We start from the raw sequence: 18,788 nt of genomic DNA, 5'->3' as shown, positions 1-18,788 counted from the left end.
CGCAAGTGCGAGGTTTGTCGAAGTAATAATCCCGGGTGAGCGGGTATCGAATCCACGGGGAGCGGGGAATAAAAAAATACTTAATTCGATTCTTAGCTATGTAAAAGATCAATGATGATGAGTGTGATAATGATTCAATTCTTAACAAGAAAAGCAACAAGTAAGAGAGCAAAAAGTAAAGAAGGGGGTAAGGCAATCGATCAAGATGGGGTACACGGATAATGCTCCGCCTAGGATAATTTTTCAAGAGCAAGAACCCTTGACACGCGTCCGAATATGCGTGTAAACCGCAAGTGCACGGGTGTCGAGTAATAATTACCCCGTGAGTGGGTGAGTCGAATCCACGTGGAACAGGGGCTACTAGTACTAAATTCTTCTCTCGCTTTTATAACCTAATGATAAATGGAAAGGTGTGGTGATCTAATGTGCGAAGAAATGAATACTCGGGAGACAAATATGCAAGGGTAAAAATGGATGGAGATCTCAATCGAGTAAAAGTGGGGGTATTCGGGCAATGCTCCCCTAGGATTCGGTATTAGGTACCGAATAAGCAAAGTGTTTCTATGATGAGTAAGTTAAGTCGTGGAAATCCAAATATAATCGTATCCGGCCTCTCGATCACCAATACTAGTCCCCTACGAGGTCCCGGTAGAGAAATCGCTCAATCTCAACACCTCACACCACATATGACCGCAAAAGCACTCTAGGGATTCCAAGAGTTGTATCCGATTCCTAAATATTGATCCAACCCTAATTCCCGCGAAGGATCCTAACCCCCTACAAGGTCCCGGGCGGAGAAATCTCTCAATCTCACACCTCACACCAAATATGGTTGCATAGAGCTTAAGGAACGGAGATATAATACACTCAATCGGAAGGGAGAGGGGGCACTCCACTATCTCATGACTCACCCTCTCAACCCTCTTTAACCTTGAAGTTCTAACTCTAATGGAGACCTCTCTCACATCAAAGTAACAAATCATGCAAATCCAATCAACCACAAGGATTAATTAAACAAGCAAGCAATGAGAATACAAGATTAAAAACTTAATCAAACTCGGATTAAATAGAAACACTAAGCAAATCCACAAAAGATGAGAATCCTAGGGTTCACAAGCCCAAATACCCTCTAGAGTTTTAGCTCTCCATGGAGCAACATACAAAACACGATCCAAACACTCTTCTTTAAGGCCACATGTCCGGGCATACGTCCCATGTGGTAGGCTATAAAACTTTTTCTTTATTGACGTATCTTTGAGAGATCTTGCAATCTTCACAAAGAGAAGGAATATGAAGATGTGGCTGCCTTTTGTGCCCTTCCAAATAGAGAATTGACTTGAATCTTCTTGGAAGTTGGCACACATCTCCACGCTTATGAAAGCTGCTCTCGTGTCTTGGTCCTTGAATTGAACAAGAACTCCCAACATTGTGTCTTTATAGCCTATCTTTGCTTCCTTTTTACTCTTCAAGGCAGATCACAACCTATATGCATAAAAAGAACACCAAATACACAATATGAGACATAAACCACAAGTAAAAATGATGCTCAATGCATGTAAAAACATATAAAAAAATATGTCTACTCAAGCAATTACCAACCCTCTATTATGCTTCCTAATCAATGCAATGGTGAGTCGTGAAAATCCTTAATTACATTGTCCCAAATCTATGGTCAACTATGCCTAACTCTATACATGTCCCAGAGGAGAAATCAAACAATCTCAATACCTCGCACTAGCATAGAGTTGCAATGAGCTCTAGGGATTCCAAGTGATAAATCTCTTCCTAATTATAGACCTAACAATTTGGTCCGGTGGAAGGTCCTTAACCATAATTGAGCCCTAGATAGTACGATCACCTCAACGCTTCACTCCAGGTAGACGCGCGCAACTAAGCCCCCAACGGAAGTTCATCCCTTAGACCATTCACTCTATTATGGCCGCAAAGAACTCGAGGAATGGAGGTAGAATCTATCATGCCGAGGGAAAAATGGGGACGCCTTGTACCTCTCCCGACTCACCCTCTCAACCCTCTCCAACCTAGCTTTTGTCTAACGCCGTGGTGTGTCACTCACTCACAAGGTTACCAACAAGAACTCTCAACCCTAGTGTCACTCTAGGGTAAATGTTATACAATCAAGCATTCAAGGTTGGAACTCACAATAAACATCAATTTATTGAAAGCATAATAAATAGATTCAAAGAAACGAATACATCCTAGGGTTCACAATACCCAAGTACCCACTCGGGGTTTAGGGTCTCCATGGAGCTAAGTACAATCAAAGAAATAGAACGCAAAAAGCAATGAATCCATAAAAGAAACCCCCTCGATAGTCTTGTCGATGGTCTTGTGGAAAGTCCTCTACTGGTCGTCCCAAGGATTCCTCGTCCGGTATAGGATACGCCTCGACGGAAGCTCCCCTACCAACCTTGGCCAATACCCTCGAAAACCCCTAGTCAAGCCCTTTCTCAAGTTGGGGAAAAAGATGGAGAAAAGAATACTAAAAATCGGGGCTGATTCAGACTTTTTAAATAGGGTCGGAATCGGGCGACTACACGTGCGTGGATGCTTCATGCACCCATGGGAAATTTCTACACGGGCGTGGATAATTTCCATACGCCCGTGTAGATCCTTTTGAACTCGCTTTTCTCGGACGGTCCGTGAATAGTGCTCGCTACAAGACTTTCTTCATCGTGCTACATTACCCCGCTACATAGATTTGGCCTCAATAGCTTCCCGAATCCATACTTTCATCGGAGTAGCACAAATGGGCACACGCTCACGTCGTGGATCACTTGCATCTTCAATGATAGGCACGCTAGTGAAGCTCTTGTTATTTGTGTATAAGTCGGAATGCTCGAGGGTGATTGCCTTTTGTGCCCCTCCAAAATGGATGTGCCAACTCGAATATAAGGAGGTTGGCACACACTCTAGCATCTCACATCGACCCTATGTCTTTGTGTTTGAACCTTAGCAAGATTTCCTCCAAAAATCGGTGCATTGTAATCCACATTGGCTTCTTTTTCTTCATACTTGGCCTCACAACCCTACCGCATAAAAAGTACATAAAAACACATATATTAGTGTAAAAACACGAGAAAAGTAATGCTCAACATAAGGAATGAACGCTTCGCATCCATATCGCACAAGCACTTATCAATGAGTGTAAGCTTCGCTGCCCGAACACGATTGGTGCTGACCACACTAGGTGCTACCGTGGTAGCAAAAGAGGCTAGGCGGTGACAATTGAGAGGTTATCACTCGAGCATTCCATCTCACGCGGGAATAGAGGTCAAATGGCAAGGCAAAAAGGCCATACGCCCGTGTGGCTCCTCGCGGAGTATAGCTCCCATCCAAAAATCTGATTGGGGAACGGGGCAACACCCATGAAGCTCCGGCGGAAAGGGGAAGGCCTGCCAGGCCGTATGACCCATGGGTGCAGGATTCTTCGAAAAAGCCCGGGCTGACTCGGAGACCTCGGGACCTTGGCTTAGCAACGAATGAAGGGAAGCTCTTCGAGCTTTCTCCGCCAGCGGCTTATTACATGGTCGGCCTCGCTAAGCTTCGCTTCCCCCTTTATGAAACTTCATGAAGTAGTCGGCATTCTATAAGCGACTTTGTCGAGTTTACAAAGCTTTGCTTCTTGTAGTCGGCCCTCCATGCCTCCCTTCATTTGCTCTGCCTCCTTCCAGCCCAGAATGCCTACTGACGTTAAGCTAACCGCCAGAAGCTCACCCTTCGGGTCTCGCTGGAAGCTCAGGAGGCCAAGCATTTCTGCCAGACGTCCCGGCCTGGGAGCCCCTGTTCGCCTTTACATTTACAATAGTCTTTCGTTTTTTTCTTTTATTAAATATAAAAAAAAGAAATATATATAAGTCGCTAAGTTTCAAAAGCAAAGGTGAACAGCCCCCTGTTATTGTAGTCAAGGGCTTATAAGGAAGGAGGCATTCCGGTGGGAAGGCCGACCACTACACTACACGGGGAGATCTCTATACCAAGTAATGAGCGATAGCGAAGCCAAAGCCGGCCGCCTATAGGCGAAGGGACGAAAGCCCGGCAAAAGGTTAGACCTGATGGGAAAAAAAGTACGAAAAACAAAAAGTACGTTAAGGTTACGAAAGTCACTTAGCCTCGGCTCGGCTAAGGTTATGGAATAACAGATTAGGTTTTAGGTAAGTGAAACTAAGGAACTGGCATAGCTGTTTCTACAAAGGAGAAAAAGCTAAGGTTATCAGAGTCACTTATCCGTCTACAAAGGGAAAGGGGTCGGTACGGAGTCACGTCAGCTGTGGAGGCTAAGGAATGGAGTTTTAAAGTATTCACCGAGACTACAAAGAAGTCAGAGAAAGTTAGCTCATAACTATGCCGGTATCAGAAACGAAGCCCTAAAAAAGAAAAGCAAAGAAGTCCAGGAACGAAGCTGCTTCTCTAATAGCCCCGTTGAATAGGAGGGCGAAGGCTTTTTCAAAAAAAGTTTGATAGAGGGGGCTTCGACCTTCTTAGGAAGAGCCGTACGAGGTAGCTCACGTACGGTTCGGGAGTCGAGCCACTGCACAGGGGCTTAGGTCAACACTTATATATTAGCCAGTCATCAATTGGAAGCGGGTAAAAATGGTGATGAATTGCGATTGGTCCAAACCTTCTAAAAAGCGGCTTCTTGCGACCCGCCCAGAATGCCCATACATACCTTCGGTTCCAAGACCTTCTTCGCACAGCGAAATAAAGGTCGGGTTGAAGGGAGCAGTCAGCTGGCTGCTACTTGGCCACGCCCCCCTGCTTATAGATACGAGATACTTGATCTAAATTCTCAAGTAGGAAATTGCATACCATTAGCTAATATACGTATGGGAACATGGGTACATGATATTGAATGTCATCCAGGTCAAGGCGCAAAAGCTGGCTCGAGCCGCAGGAAACTTATGCAAAAAATAATTATGAGCCAGCCCCACAATGTCTTGTGCGGCTACCTTCGGGTCTTGAAAAACTCATAGATTCCCGATGCCGAGCTACTATTGGTATAGTTTCCAATCCCAACCATGGTGCACGTAAGCTTAGAAAAAGCAGGACAAAGCCGGTGGTTAGGCAGACGCCCCATTGTTCGTGGTGTTGCAATGAATCCAGTGGATCATCCTCATGGAGGAGGTGAGGGGCGCACGAAAGGAGGTAGACCTTCGGTGTCACCTTGGGGAAGCCCACCAAAGCAGGATTTCGGGGCAGTAGTGGGGGTGGGGAAAGGCAGAATTTAGTTCATGCCACGACGATCTATATGGAAGGGAAGTTTTGTTGATGCTTTCCTGTTTAGAATGAAGAAGAACAGAGAAAGTCTTTTTAGCAGGAAAATTTGGTCACGTAGATCTTCTATTTCGCCGGAATTCGTTGATTGCTCCGTACTCATTTACAATGGAAAAACTCCTGTTCGTTGTAAGATCACTGAAGGAAAGGTTGGTCATAAATTTGGAGAGTTTTGCTTTTTACACGGAGACGAAGACCTTCGAGAACAAATAAAAGGAAAAGGAAACGGGGAAAAAAAGGGGATAAAGTAAAGTCTAAGCGCCATATGGCACGAAAAGGAAATCCGATTTTCGGTAAGACTTGATCTGAATCGTAGTTCAGATCAAAGTTGGTTCAGTGAGGGCGACCGCGAAAGTCACCGAATGGGCCCTGGTCCGTCTTTTTCCTGATCTTTGTCCCATATTTCTTAAAAATAAAAGGCGTGGAGGACGTTGCAGATGTCCGGGACGGACACGACTTCTTCTAACGCTAGAAGACCACAGGAAGACACCCGGGACCAGAGCATGTCGTGAAAGACGCACACTGGGCGGGCGTGCTTCGACCGTGTCTCCGGGGCACAGTTGAATGTAGATATCATGAACGCGAGGTGCAGGATACCAGGCCGAGAAACCCGGGCAAGCACTCCCCTAATGTGCCGATCGCTAGCGCATCCAGGGGCTCCCGGCGCCCAGCTCCGCTGGAGAGGCCAGGCCGTCACTGATCTCGAGAAGTGAGTGCGTCTTCGGTTTGGATAGACTGATTCTGCGAACGCCTAGCCCTAAGAAAAACAAGTGCTAAGTTTCATTTCGGATCGGTGAATAAATAGAAAGAAGAGACCTTTCTCGCTCGATGCCGCACTATGCTCCGTTTCAACAAATGAGAGTTTTCTAACTCCACTTCTTTTTCTGGTCGTTCCGCTCTGTCGGATCGATGGTAGTATCAGAGATCTGTAACCCCCGAAATTTTTGACAACACGGTTCCTGCTTCCGTTTTTGAGTTGCGCATCTTTCTCCCCGGGTCATACAATAGTATCACATCGTAGACCCCCACCCCAACTCTATCTTCCTTATCAGTGAACCGGAACATAGTGCATAGGTACTCTTCGATGCTACGAGGACGAGACGACGTGACATACTACGATCACGTACAGAAGTTCTGCCCTTCGGCTCGGCAATATGGAACCTCTCAACTGCTCCCTTTATGGGGTCCTATCGGGATAGGTAGGCCCAAGCTTGACCCTCCCCCCGCCTCAGACATAAACCCCACGGCTGACAAATAGAGGAGTTTAGGCCGTAAAAAGGAACCGGCCCCCTTCCCCCCCACTGGGATTTTGCTTTCCTTATCTACGCGCGCACTGCGTCAGCACTGGCGAAAAAAAGAGGTCGGCTTTACAGAATAAGAAGGGGCGGGCCGGGTGCTTGTGGGCCCCCTGTGCAGCAAGTGCTTGTTGGACCCCTACCCCCGTTTCCCGAGAGGGGGCCGGGCTGTGTTTCCCCAGCGGCCACCCAGTGGTGGCAGAAAACGAACTGGGGTGGGCCCGCGCGGTTCGTGTTTTTATTGTAAAGGGAGAGCTTCTCATTCTCTTATAGAAGCCCGCGTCCACGCGGGTCAAGCCCAGCGAAGCTGCAGGGAGCACTGAGCAATGGGGGGATGAGGGCGACTCCGCCCATGGGTTGGACCACACCACAGGCAGAAGTCCTTCCACGACAAGAGAAGAGTCGTTGTCGGACCGGAACAAGAAAGGGGAGCTAGTCGTTGGAGGGAAGACAAGGCTCGTTCCGTGCGACTCCACAGAAGAGTACGCGCGCTACAAAATGCAGCCAGCTTAAAAACGCTAGCTAGCTAGCCTTATTTAAAATTGCAAATTTAAACTAGGGTTGCCGTAGCGCGCCGGAGAGCAAGCGTAGGCAACACGTCTCCCCTGCTTCCTTCTTTCTGTTCGACGCCCCGCTCGCAGCCCCCCCACCCTTGCTTAGCGTTCCACTTGTGTGTGATTCCTGGGGGATTTTTGAGAAATGCGCCCGACCGTGAAGAAAGGATTTCTTCTTTTCTTTCATGTGAACGGCCCTATCTTGTAAAGAATTGTTTTTCGTGCTATACACCACGTTGAGAAAGACCAACCAACAACACAAATAAAGACCGTACCAAAAATGGTACCTCGAAAGGGGTGCTCCTTATGATGCTACGGGCGGCTGTCTGAAGTGCAATGACGGGCTCGGATAAGATAGGATTGTGTGTGCCGGGCCCTTCGGGTGTCCATATTTTGGCCGAGTTCCCCGTAGCGTAGGCTCCTATGTTACGCGGCCGTAATATTTTGTTATCTTCCACCGCTGCCAGAAATCCAAGGTTCCACACGAGCTCCGGTTCTGCGGCGTGGTGGCAGGACCGCTAGGGGATTGGCTCCGGGTGTAGGTAGGGTCAAATCTGCGGGGGTCATGCAAATACATAGGCCCCTTCCCTTCTGCCGAGTAGTTTAGAAGGCGCTTTCCGTTCTACGGCCCCTCGGAGCGAAGGGTTAGGCAGGTAGTACGGGCCCTCTGACTTCCAGCTATGTGCTGTGCGACTCCCGCGAAGCGAAATGAAGGAAGCTCTTCGAGCTTTCTCCGCCAGCGGCTTATTACGTGGTCGGCATTCCTACGTGCTCCGACTTCTTGGCCCCCACTGGAGAGGAGATGAGGGGTCACCTTTCCTTTGGAAACTGTCGTGACGCGTAGGTTTATGGATGGATTCCGTGGTAGTCTCTGCCTCCTCCAACTCAATCAATATCAACAAGATGTCGTGACCATGACGGTTAGGCCGACTACTCTCTACTATAGGCTAGGCTACTTCTAGCTTCTATAGTGAGTGGCCCTTCCGCTTTCTTTGGTGTAGTTGTAGTTTGTATTGTACTGAATTGAACACATATCAAACAAAGGCGATCAATCAGTAGTTGCCCTTCTCCGGCCTGGGAAAAGCAGCGAACTCTAGAAGCTAGGGGCTTTTCTTTTTTGAACCTTTAGACACGAACACTCTTCCGTTATCAGGTGAAACCCGCCTTAGAGATTGAACGTCGACTTATCTCAATCTAAGACAGCGCTGATAGCTTGTAGTGAACAGCCAGCCCCCCTTATGAAACCGAAAGCAGCCTTTGGTACTTAAGGCGAACAGCCCCCTTGCAATTATGATAGAGAGCCGTCTGCTTGTTGCCAAACCAACCCTGTTCGCCTTTCTCGCCCTTTGGAAGAGTAGGGGGGTGAGCAGCCCTTAAACTAATAGGTCCGGAAAAAAGGCCTTTTTTTCATGGTCGCGACTCTTGTATTCTAGTAGGTCGGGGGAAGAAACCGCTTCTACGACAGCTCCGCTTCCTCGTCTTGCTTCTGGCAAAGCTTCTACTTTGCTTGCGCGAATTAGAGTCCTTTTCGCTAGGTCCAAAAGCTTTCGTCAAAGCGAAAGATCTGATCCAACAGAAATCCCGCATATTGAGCGCAGCTGATATGTGGCTACTAGGCGCGATCATATCATGCCATAAATGATATATAGCCCGTCATATAAAAGATAGAATAACTATGGATAGACAGACATTCCATTGATTCACGAAATGGCTCGTCGATTCGATCCAAATGAATCATTCTTCTGGTCTCTCTCCGCCCCGAAACTGACCCACGGCACAGCGTCCATTCGCTTCGCGCGCGGGAAGGCTTAGAAGTTCAATTCAAGAGACCGCAGCGGAGTGGAGCAGCCGCGACACGAAGTTCCTTACCTTAGCTGGATCTCGCTGGTGCCACCTAAACGGTAGGTAGGCGGCGGATGTGTGACGTTTGGAGTTGTCGTTCGTGCACCTGTCCCCAATAGAAGAATGAGTGATCCGTTCCCCTGCGGATCATGGCCTTACCACTCGGTCCCCGATGGCCAGCGGGGGATTCGGCAGCTCACGTTCGTTTGCGCTGCGCGTTTCCGCTGGACTGGACACGTGTTAGCTGTAGGAAGTATGGTTACGAAAGTGACTTCGGTTCGCCAGTTCAGGCTCAACTCCTCGCTTTACGTTAGCGGACCTACAGGTCGGGCCGGGGCTCCGCGCTCTTTCTTTCTGTGTGGGACGATGCCGGGGGAATGCGTCGAGTCGGCGAACAACAACAACAACACAACTACATTTTCTTTTTCCCTCCATGAGATGAGCCCAGTGCATTGGACCGATGGATAAGAGAACTGAGCTGGCCCAAAAAAAGCGCTTGGGCGCTCTACATACGATGTAGACTCCATCAGATACATATCGATTTCTTTCTGATGGATCCAGAATAGATAGATATCTTGTCTCATCAATAGATAGAAAGAGGGGATTTCCTTTTATATTATATTGGTTGGTTGATTCCCTCTTCTCTATCCATTCCTACTTTTTCGATCTATCAGAACAGATCAGGCCATCTATCAATCGATTTGAAAAATAACGTTCATCTCGCTTTTTCGTTCATTTTACGCCACAATAAGAAAGAAGCAAGCGAAAGAGCTAGAAGCGCTCGCTTCGCCGCGCCCAACAATTCTTATTCACGGGAAAGCCAACAGAACAGAAAGATTTGATTCGGACTTCGTAGAGCCGGTGCTGCTGCTGTCTGCGCGTAGGGGCCGTCCCCCACTCCCGTCCCGGGGCGCTAAGGGCTTTTTGAACAGACGGCAGTGTTTTTGCTGACGCCTCGAATCGACGCTTTTTCTTGCGACATGCTATTTTTCCCCCCATTGCTAGTAGGTTGATGGGTCGCACGCCCGGCACACATGTTTTGGCCTTGCTTGTGTGTCCATAACTCAAAAATAATAGGTGACCTAACGGCCGCCGCCCGACTAGACATACCAATAGTTACCAGATTCATATGGGCTACTGGAGAGTAGGCAATGATCTTCTTAAGATCGATCTGTCTTGAAGTGGTCGAGGAAGTATATATTATTGCAATCGCGCTTGGAGTATAAATGAAAGGAGTGGAACAAAGTGTCGCTTCGGGAAACATGGGTATTGAAAAATCTTAAAAACCCGTGGGTTCCCAATTTTGAAGGAATTCCTGCCAAGATGACGGATCCAGCCGTGGGTGCCTCTACATGGGCTTCGGGTAACCAAATATGAACTGGTACCATAGGCACTTTGACGGCGAAAGAGGCGAAAGAAGCAATCCATAGAAAGATTTGGCGCCGCTCACTAAATTCTGTGGTTAATAAGATTTGTAAATCGGTGGTTCCTGTTTGGAGAAGAATCAACGGAATAGCTAATAGCATCAAAAACTGATCCAAGTGAAGTATATAGGAAAAAAACTGATATGCTGCCTTGATCTTTCTTTTGTCTCGAACCCCATACCCCTATAATAATGGTAGAGTAAGGGGTGGCCCCAAAGCTGAATTGACCGGTGGTGGTTGGTCGAAGCTCCAGTGGGTAGCCACTCCCTTCTCAGGGAACCGTACGTGAGACTTCCGCATCATACGGCTCCGTCCCGAGCTTCCGTCGTCGGCCCTTGTCATTAGACCACTATGCTATGCTTGTATTTTCCGCCTTGACTCTCGAATCTTTTGCTTCTCGGGTGGTGGCGAACAATGCAGCTTGCGTAGCGGGAGATGCCCGCGCGTAGGGCCCGGCCTGCTTCGCGCCCGAAAGAACCGGTCACTAGCTAGCCGGACTAGTGGTAGGGGCCCGACCGTAAAAAACCCTGCCTTTCGAACCCGCCCGTCTTCCAAATCAAGAAAAATGGGTTCGTTGGGAAGAAAGATGGAGTGCGGCCTGTAGAGCACATGTAACGCACAGTCGGGTTGCTCACGCAGCAGATCTCTCTCTCTCTATAGATAGAGAGAGAGAGAGATCTGTGAAAGTCATTGCCTAATGTTATGGTCGCCCCCCGACTGACGGCCTTTACGCAACTACGACTACTGTGATGTGAGCGGTTCCAATTCCAATTGGTTGGTTTGATCTTTCCGGCCGGAACTTGTACGCAGCACTTGTACGGAGATGCATGCATAAAGGGACCCGCCCCTTTTTTTATCTAAATCTTTCGGACAGGACCCTACCCTATTCTCGAACCCTCTGCCGAGCTCTACCCTGCCCGCATTTCTATTTTGTTGAAGGGGGCCAAACAAATGTCTACACCTGCTGCCAACAGTATTTCTTCGGAATTCTACTGAACGGGTCGATCCTCCCCTCCCTTTGTTTTAGCAACTTATCCTACGGTCTCCTCTCCAAGAACTCCCCGGCGACGACAGAGGAACCAACCTGCCTGCTGTGGCGGGGCGGCTTTTTTGTTTAACAATAAGACCTGGACGATTATCCCTACCCTCGGTAGTTTACGAGTTTACGTCCATCCCTGGTCGGGTACAGTTTCCTTTCTTTTTCTCCCTTGTAGCCGTTATCCGAATTCGCGCAAGTGTGTCCACACCCCCTAACTTAACTTGACGAGGAATCCATTCTCGCGAACAAACACACCCCCTACACACACCTAGGAGCACCCCTTCCTGCATATCCATACAAGACCCGAGTAGGCGGGTCGAGGTCCTACGAGGTACCCACTACTCGGAGTACCCTCCCACCAAAAAGAGATGTGTGGTTCGGTGGTTCGACCAGAAATGCTATGCTTACGCACAAGACTACCCCTCTTCCCGAAAGCTTCGCGGAGACGACTTGACTCTTTATTTACGACGACGGAGGACCGCCCGTGGGGGGTTTACTGCACAAGGCCCCTGCAGAGGAAAAGCTTTATCCCAGCGAATAGAAGATGCTCAGCTCCGCACAACATAGGGATTGGCACGCTTTCGGGAAGAACATAGAATAGTAGAGGATCCAGCATGCAGGACACGGCGATCATTAGAAATTCACGAATTAGAGATGCTGTAATATACTCTTTCCCATAACTTCTCATACCAGACCAACCCACTGAAATGCAAATAGGGATCAGAAATGTGGTCAATATCACGAAGAATAATGAAAGACCGTCTATACCCATATACAAATGGATGTTTTTCATAAGGAAGCCATCGAAGGCTTTCCACAAATTGAGATTTGGCCGTAGAAGGATCGAATTGTATCCGAGGAACAGGGGGATACAAAAAAAGTAATAAGAGAAGCGCACAGACCAATCAATCGTATCGGTCGTATTCTTGAATTTGGAATGAAAAGAAGAGTAATGCTTCCTAGCACGGGACACGGAATAGGACCACTTAGATCGGAATAGCATTCACAGAAATGTTCTAACATAGAGTAGAATCGAACATTGAAAAGATTAGTTGACAAGAGTCAAAAGATGCGGCGCCTAATTACTATACAAACAATAGGGGTCTATCTGTGCAAGTAAGCTGAACACCGTGATTGATGAGTGGGTTACGTGCACCTCTCGCCCAGTGGGAAGTCATGAGGCTAGTCCCCCCCTGAATGAAGAAGTAGTGGGACCCCCTTCCCGCCCACGTATGCGCCTTTTATTTAGATTCTCAATATTATACTTTATCCGGATAATCTTTCTAAAAGCAAAAACGCAATTCGTCGATTTCAATCCAAGGTGCACCTTGTCTTTTTTCAGGTAGCTTTATTACGCCTATTCAGCTAGGTGGGTGGGGTAGGAAGGACAGCGAGCGCGTATGAATGAAGATAAGCATCTACTCCATCAATCACTTCTTAATTAAGGCCCTTAATCAGTCACATCCTTCCGCATTGAATGAACCCGTCAATGCGTTATCGGAAACTACCCGAAGAAGACTACGGGCTGGTCTTGTCAAATAAATCACTTTTTGAAAGAGATAGCTTCTTACTACTGGCTACCCTTACCTAATAGCAAAGATAGGAAACAACCTTCTGCCCATAGGTAACAGGTATCTGTTCCGGTCGAGGAAAGCATCTTCGCTCCCCAGTCGCCTCGGGCGCACTTACCGGCCAAGCTCACGGGTCACGTGTAGGAGCAACCATTTGATTTGACACAAGCAACCAACTATATATGATGTGCAAATATCAGTCGGAATGCCAATCGTGCTAATCTGGGGGGGATTCCCGTTAACGGCATATCTCCTGACCGCTTTCGGTTCTATGGTCTGTCACTCCTCCCATCTCCGAAGCAAATTTTTGACTGGGCCTCGGGTATCTATCAATAAGAAGAATCCGCTTTTCATGTAACTTTGCTTGTGAATCTGCCTCTCTATAGAGCAAGCATCTGTTACGTACGAAGAGAAGCATTGGCTCACCCTTCTCCTGGCATTATTGCCAAAACCACTTTTTCGTTTTCTTGTTTTGACGGCTCTGGCGACCTTTTTCAGAAAAAAGAAAAAAAAAAAGGCGCCATTGCTAGAAAAAGAGCGGAAAGTGTAGCGCTCGTTTGAGCACTTATACTACGACTTTTGTTAGAATGGCCGGTCACTCTTGATTTTCATCTTGCGATGCCCCGTGTTCTTCTTTCTCGCTATAGAGTTCTTAGAAAATGAGTAAAATAGTCGATCCAGCTGCGTCTTTTTTTACCTTTTTTCTTTCTTTTTCTTTGTGTTTTCTTCAAACAAGAAAGAGATGTCACTTTTTAGATGAGAACTTAACTTGAGGAATTCTTTTCATTCTCTTGTCTTGCATTTTCGCAAGTGCAATAGGTATGTCTTCTCCTACTAGCAAGGGCTAATCGTAGGGTCAACGGTGCCTGTCTATTCCATCCCTTCGTGGAGTTAGGGTGTGTGATGGGTCCTTTCCGATGGAATGCCCTCGGCCGCATTTCGGAATCAAAGAGTCATGGTGCTTTAGTTGTAGGTTAGCAGGGAGAAGTTGGACTGCGTCAGATGGTAAGATTAGCATCGCGATCGAAGGGCAAGACTGACATTTTCTTACAAAGCTTTTCTCAGTCAAGACTACCTCACTTTCTCGAACTGCGAAGGAAGATCGATGGTTGGATCCCACCTGAAAGACGGTCTCCCATCCGATGTGGAGTACACACTATTCAATTAGCCTTGTCTTCTTGGTCAAGTTTACTCTCGGGGACAGGCAAGACATATCTCCTTCACGGCGATTCTTTATTTGCCTAACGGAAAGGGAAAAATGGGAGACGAGGACTTTCGAGCTAGAGATCTGGCTGTATCAATTGATAAGGAATAGACATCGCTGCGCCCCCTTAACAACTCTTCCAGAGCCCGCGTGAGTCACTGCGGGAAGCAGCTCGTCATTTGAAGGAAGAAAGAAAAAAAACAAAGTGTGCTTTGACCCAGTTCCAAGTCAAATAGGTAAGGAGGTAGTGGCAGACGAATCTCAATCGCAAATTGCCTCGGTAGTATGGGAAATTTTTTAGTGGAATCTTTTTTGTAACCTTCCTACTCTGGCTTCCATTCTTTTCTTATCCTCGCCAATCTTTGCTTTTGCAACACCTTGCCTGACTCCGTATTTAAGATATAACGTTGGCACCGGCGGTTCCAGCGCGTGGCGGATAATGAGCCAGCAAACCCCTTATAGCATAGCCGCCTGATATTTTTTTTTTTTTTTCTTTCGAGGTGCGTGAAGTGAGTGGTGCGCCAAAGCAACCCTAGCTTATACTACGCTCACCTTTTTTAGCTGGTTCTGGGAAGGGAATCCCACGACGTTTGTAGTATCCATGGGTCAATCATATTCCCTGGGTTACCTATCCATGTGTGGAAGACCCGGGGGGCAATGTTCGGAGCAAATAGATGCCACTGGTCCGAGCTATTTTTTCTCCCTAGCTCGCCCCTATATATTAGCTAGGATAAGGGGCCGTCCCCCCGGACCCTATTCACATAATGAACATTAGTAGGGCAATGGGACACGAGCCCAGGGTAAACCTCTAGGGAACCCATAATGTAGGCTTATCCTATTCGAATTCTATCTAATCTATAAGTACAGCAGGGATTTACCAGTCATTACAAACTTAGATGCGACTCCCGTCTTAGAATACTCATTGTATAGAAGAAATTGATCGAACCGAACGAGAGCTTCCTGGGGCTGGGGCATAAGGAAGCCTGTCTTATTGAGTTTGTAGCGTAGGAAGGAATGAGAGTGATCAATACATGAGGGGCATGGAAGCGAGATGACTTTCCTCTCACTCCAGTATGCTATAACTTTTAAGACCAATCAGGATCAGGTGTACAGATCTGCGCTTTCCATTATATACATTGACCTTGAACTACTGATGAAATGCTTCCTTCCTGAGAAGCAGACTCTGGCCTAGGACAGGTTATCCCCCCCTCACAGGTTGTTCTTCTTGGTCGTCGAGACCTATTGCTGCCATAATGTGAGAACAAAAAATGCCAACAATGTCAGGCGAATCTCATTCACCACGCCCTATCTTCAGAACTCAAAATTTTTACTCTCAGCCATAAAGAAACTGCTTTCCTTGATCAACGATCAGTCCCAGCCCAGTAGCCGAGAAATTCATTCTATTAGCCAGAGTAGGAGTAGCCGGAGCTCTAGGCAGGAGAAGTCAGGCGTGAATCCCGATCTGAGTCCATCCGGTCGATCAAAGCAGTAAAAATGAAGCAAGAATCCCTTGAAGCCGTCATCAGTCAAGTGAGGCAATCAATCTCCTTTTTCGTGGTTGACCGGCAAAGCAAAGACCAGCCGTCTTGTCGGGTTTGGAAGGCCAGTCCCGAAGAAAAGAGAAAGTAGTTGAATCAGAAAGGGAAGGCTTTGTTGAGGACGTGTGCCCTTACTCAAAGTCGTTTCACTTTCCCCAAAAGAGAAGAGTGATTGAGCGCGGATCTCTCATTCGTCACGTGGCGTGGAAAAAGACATTCTTTTTTTCTGTGTAGGATCGTCGTAGGAAGCAGCCAGATGGAAAGGTGTTCTAACCCGTATGGAGCCAACCGTCGCAGTTTTGGCATGGCATGCTACCTCTTCCAGTAGCGACCGCGGTAGTCTCCTTAACCAATCTGGACTTGCCGCCATCAATCATAGCCGTCTCGTGGGTTCTATGTCTTGGGTCTCTGAGCATTTGATTAAGTCAGGGTTTCTGACGTTGTGCTGTCAAGAGACTAGTTGCTGTTCGACTACCTCTTTCAAACGGTGCTCCTGTCTGAATGGTTACAGGGAAAGAGCGGGGCGGTCAGCCCCGGAACTTGGCACGAAGCTTTGAATCATCTGTTTTGATACATGTGCGCTGATCACTTTTTCAGATGATGTGTATTTGAAATGCTAACCCGTGGCCACGGGCCTGGCGTTGGAGATTTCGATTTATAATAAGAGTACGAGAAGGGAAGAGGCTATGAAATAGAAAGAAGAAAGAAGGTGAGTTCGAACTCTAACTCAAGAGCTCCGACGGAGATTCCTCTTGCTCTACCTATTGAGGCTGCACAGATGACTCGCGTCAAACTATAGAGAGCGACCGAAGCTCGTCAAGCCCCGATGGAATGACCTAGTTTAGTTGGTGGCCCCTTTTTTAGTATAGTCGTCATCAGGGAAGAATCTGACCGGTCTGACTGCTTTCAATCCTCTCCGCTTAGCTTGAATGCATACACCTTACCCGCTGCCTTCTCTGGCTACTCTGACCGCTTCCTTCGTAGAGGGACGACGGACACACTAACTAACTTCCCTCACTCTCGCTTGGTCTTGCACGCTTCTTATCTTACCGGTCAAAGTCTACAGCTGCTCAACAGTCGAAAGCTTCTTTGCTTACCTTGTTGACATGCTTATCTTCTCGCTCTTTTTTTTTCTCGAACTGGAGCAGGGAATCATCAAGCCGGACCCTTCGTCGATTGGCTTAAATAAAAGTAATTCGAAGTCCAGCTTAACCAGAAAGGCGCGAAAAAAAGGCTTTCGTCGATCAGTTTACTGAACCGAGTTGCCCACATACTCTCTGAACCCTGATTGACTCCCCTTTCTTAGATGCCTGGATCCCTGTCCATTGGTAGTCTACCGCCAAACCGCTCTCTCATATGCGCGGGCATCTCATATATATAATATATGCCGAAGAAACGAAAAAGTGTGACGTACAGGCCCCGGCCATTCAATGCGTTTTTTTGGATCCGGCTCAAACTAATAATTAAAAAAAAATACGAATTCGGACCACAGCATAGCAACCACTCACTCCATCTATTATTTCACTATCTTTTCCCACTCAACTCAACTCCTCCTTCTCGCTATAGCCAACCCTCTATCTCAAGCTCTTTCTACGAGCCCTCCACCAAACAATGGCACAACATCACTACCAGCCTTCACTAAAGCGGTTGAGGAGTCTTGGCTTCAAAAGCTCAGAGTAGGGAAGAGGGCTTTCGAGCAGCATCCAATCGTCAATAGCTAGCTATTGGAATGGGCACAAAGCATAGGTACCGTAGCAGGCGCCCTTTTTTTGTTCAGAAAAGAAGGGCATTGGGAACAAACATTGGAAATGGAGTGGGAAGGACCACCCGTTGAGAGAGGGACAGCCCATCTCAAGCGCCAATGGTGATTAGGACAAAAGCCGGATGTTTCTTCGGGCCCCAAACCTTTATAGTTTTTTCAGATGTGGATCGACCACCTTAATTAATTTGATGAAAGTAGTGAATGATGCTTGGAATACATACGCAGGTAAGGGGAAAGCCTATCTATATTCAATGTGCAAAACTCAGAGCTACTAAGAAAGTTAAAGCCTAGGATGGTACTCCAATGAGTTTGGGCCGGTGTTTGCAGCAACGCAAGAAACAGCTGAATAGAATTCCGTACAGGATTCTATGGGATCCTTTTAATTAATGAGAAGTTGCATGAGGAAGAGAAAATTGCACATTGACCGCTAGAAGGTTATCCAGCATGAAATCTCCAATCCCAGTTAGCACTCCTAGAAGGTTATCCATCTCCTTTGACCGCTAGCCTTGTTTATAGCTTATCGGGTGCACCACAAGGGGCACTTCTTCTTTCGTCTTTCCGGGTCAGTACCTATCAACTAAAGGACACCGACGAATCGGCAGAGTTATATCACCAAGGAAGGAAGACAAAACCTACCAAGAAGAATATGAGACATCGATCGGCCAAGCCGCAAAAAAACCTATAAACACCCAAACCATCATTCCTTCTTTTTCCAAGTTATGATGAAAGACCAGTAGCTTCAATGTGCAATGGAGTTGCAATACAATTGTCCGACTTTTCCATCAAAGGGATGAGTCGAAAGTTAAATTAGCATATCTTGTTAGAAGACCCTTTTTATAGCTTAGCCACCTCGTCCGAAAAAAACCAAGAACGGGAAGAGCTACTTCAATCAACCGCACATTACATTGCTGGACCGGGATTTCAGGTCTTCTAAGAAGATGAAAAAAGAATGTAAAAAAGAAGCTCGCTAAGCTTCGCTTCCCTCGACTTCTCGAAATGGCGATTTTGTAGTGTGTGTAGGTTCGAGTCCTGCAAACCCCGTTTGTTTTTGTTCGACATACAACCTTGGAACAAGGCTTCGAAAGCGTACTTGATTCAAGATAGCCCTTCTTTTTCTTTTTTTGTCTACATAACCATCTCGAGTGGTTGTCATAACTGTAGGGCGGTGGCTGGTCCGATTGACCCATGAAAAGCGGTCTTTTGGTCCGACAGCTCCTACATTGACCGCCGACGGGACTACTCGATTGACCGGCCCGGAAAAGAAAGC

General features: G+C 47.2%; 3 pseudogenes; 1 reads left to right on the top strand and 2 right to left on the bottom strand.

Moving 5' to 3' along the window:
- LOC120278938 overlaps positions 1-5,522 on the top strand; it is an 85,951-nt pseudogene extending 80,429 nt beyond the window's left edge.
- Positions 5,523-8,816: 3,294 nt separating this feature from the next.
- Positions 8,817-10,765, bottom strand: LOC120279395 (annotated as a pseudogene).
- On the bottom strand, positions 10,602-12,681 carry LOC120279394 (annotated as a pseudogene).
- Between the last annotated feature and the right edge of the window lie 6,107 nt (positions 12,682-18,788).

Source organism: Dioscorea cayenensis, chromosome 16 (assembly GCF_009730915.1).
Source record: "Dioscorea cayenensis subsp. rotundata cultivar TDr96_F1 chromosome 16, TDr96_F1_v2_PseudoChromosome.rev07_lg8_w22 25.fasta, whole genome shotgun sequence".
NCBI classification, from domain to species: Eukaryota; Viridiplantae; Streptophyta; class Magnoliopsida; order Dioscoreales; family Dioscoreaceae; genus Dioscorea; species Dioscorea cayenensis.
Note: the sequence above shows the minus strand (reverse complement) of the source record. Positions and strands in the feature narration are given on the sequence as shown.